Below are 2,821 nucleotides of genomic sequence, written 5' to 3' on the forward strand. Positions count from 1 at the left end.
TTTGCGTTTTATACTTTCAAGACCTTCATTTCCCTTCCTTTTCCATTTGTTTCTGTCTACTTACCTGAGGTAAGTAGGCTATATCTAAGTGGAAAAAGAACTTCAGGCATTTTTGGATATTGTTCTTTGTAATTGTAATAATAGCGATAGGACGTATACTACTACTTGGCTTTCGAGGCCAGTGAGTTTTTAGAGGAGCTAACTACTGGAAAAAAATACATTTTTGAATCACTGTAATATATAAATTATTATATAAAAAATTGAATGTAACTATGTGTGCCTGATCATCACGGCCAAATTGCAAAGTCAAATGAAATTACTTTTGTTATATAGTTAGGCATTAATCCACACTGGGATGTTATATTACTTTCATTATAATACATATCCTAAGGAGGTAATGAGGTATCGAATTTTTACGGGAAAAAAGAGAGTATTACGCAAGTCGTTAGACTTACGGAGCTGAAATTCAGCGTATTAACTGTTTATTGAAAATAAACATCCTAGCATTTTTTTAAATTCTCCTTTATGGGGGGCGGTGCACTTTCTATATATGGAAAAATGGTAGTGAGTTGGTTTGTAAAAATGATCAAAAACGATCGATATTAGTTAAGAAAAAATTCAGAAACAAAAAATACAGTCCTTCGCTTCATATATACATTGCTTTCTACTATAATAATTGCTGAAGCTTGTGTTTATTATATGGAGCGCTTACAGCACATGGCAATCAACCCATAAAGTTGTAAGGAAAATAGACATAAAATTTGTACTGTAAGCTTAATTACACGGCAATTTTAAGTTTGGATTGTACGCATAATTATATGGAAAATTCTACTCTTTCTTTTCCCTTTACGTTGGTCTACTTACCTGGATTTGGGACTTTCAAATTTCATTCTTTTTTCCACTGAAAAGTATCAATAATTCATCAAGGAAATAATTATACTATGATAATTTAATTGAAATTCATCGTAATTTGGCCCATGACAAACAGCAGTGTGGTAATTGAAGGGGAAAAGGGGGGAAATTCCCAGGTACCTCTGAACAATTCTCTGGGACCTCGTTCCCTTTTGCCTTCTAGGGGGGAGGGAACTTGGTAATGACATCAAACCTTCATGTGCAATTACAAAAAATAAATTTATATACAAATAAGAAATCATCAGTTTATCAGGTTTTAGTTGATAATTTATGCACTAGATTTCCTATCGAAGATGTGGTAGATGAAGTTTCTATTCTCCATGAGTCGACATTGCCAACTGACATAGTCGATATGGAAAAGATGTTGTATGGTGATAGAGAGGTGATACTTCTTGCTGAGTATTTTAAAACTGACCGAGAAAAATCGTTATCAGACTTAAGTCTAACAAGCAGATTGTAGATGAGATGCAGAAATTTCTACGTCGGATAGAAGTATTATCAATTTCCACGACAGAATGCGAACGGGGATTTCCCCTTATGAATTTACAGATGACTGATATTAGAAATAGATTAAGTGCTCAAACATTGTCTAACTTGTTGTTCATCAATGTTAATGGCCCACCGCTAGACAAGCTCAAAGTAGACGAGCTAGTTATTTCTTGGCTGAAGGATGGACATCATTCCGCTGCGTATGATTTACCACGAAAAAATCCTGGAAGCCAATAGGAAGTAAACCCGATTTCAGATTTGTTTTAAGATGGCAAACAAGTTATGGAAAATGTATACTTGTATTACTAATGAATTATTTGTATTATTCAACTTTGTACCTAATTTTTAATAAGTATCTTTCATTTTTATAAACTAGAAGGTAAACTACTTTGAATAAATATTCATAATAATTGCAATTATGCATATTTGTAACTTAAATTTAACGTGGTGTTTTAGTGATTACACAAATTACAATTATGAGCGTACTTTATGGAGAAGCTCTCACAGAGGGTACCCGAGCACCTTTATATGCTATGAAAAACTGATTTTTCAAGTCTTCTGGAGAAAAATACTGTGAACTGAGAAATAATAACCTTTTCCATATTGTATATACAAGGGTATTTTCCTGCGAATAGAAGTTTCTTTTGGAATGCGTTGAGAAATTAACACTTGCAAGAATACTCTCTTAGTACAAGTATATTTTATTCACACACTAATTTCCCCGCGCCTCTAAGTGCTTCGATTTCCTCAGTGACGTAACACTTTACCATTTTATATCGTAAAGGTCAGATCCACCGTTATTGTAACAGAGTTGTGCTTGAGCGATTGACCGCAGAAATTCAAACTCCGATTAGTGACAATATCACAGTCTTGTTTTATTACAAGTGTAAACTCTTTAGTCAGTAGAGAAGAGGACGTGGATCATGTATCAGAGTTGATGACGATGGATTTTGGTGAGTCAAAGTATGTCACAGTGGATGAGAGTGGTTCATGGTGGGTGGTGGGCAGGCCCGTAGCCAGCCTCCAAATTTAGGGGGGCTAAATGTAAATTAGGGTGGGCACACACACAGAGAGAGACAGACATTATATATATATATATATATATATATATATATATATACAGGGTGGGCCATTTTAATTAATCCACGGAAATATCTGAAAAATGATAAAACAGAAGAAATATTTCAAGTACACGTTATATATTGCTAAGAGGGAAACCCAATTCCACCAAAAGTACCCCTCCCCGCCCCCCCTAAATGGGGGTAACTTGGGGTAACTTTGAAATGTCAAATGGGAACATGGGTCGAGTAATACCTCGTTCGAAAGGTCTTGGAAAACTAAGTAACGCTGTACCAAAAGATGTTCCATATTGTGCATTGGTTTCAAAATGGCCGCCATAATATGGTTCGAAAACTCCAGT

The sequence above is a fragment of the Thermobia domestica genome, chromosome 1 (assembly GCF_964235325.1).
Source record: "Thermobia domestica chromosome 1, izTheDome1.hap1.1, whole genome shotgun sequence".
Taxonomy (NCBI): Eukaryota; Metazoa; Arthropoda; class Insecta; order Zygentoma; family Lepismatidae; genus Thermobia; species Thermobia domestica.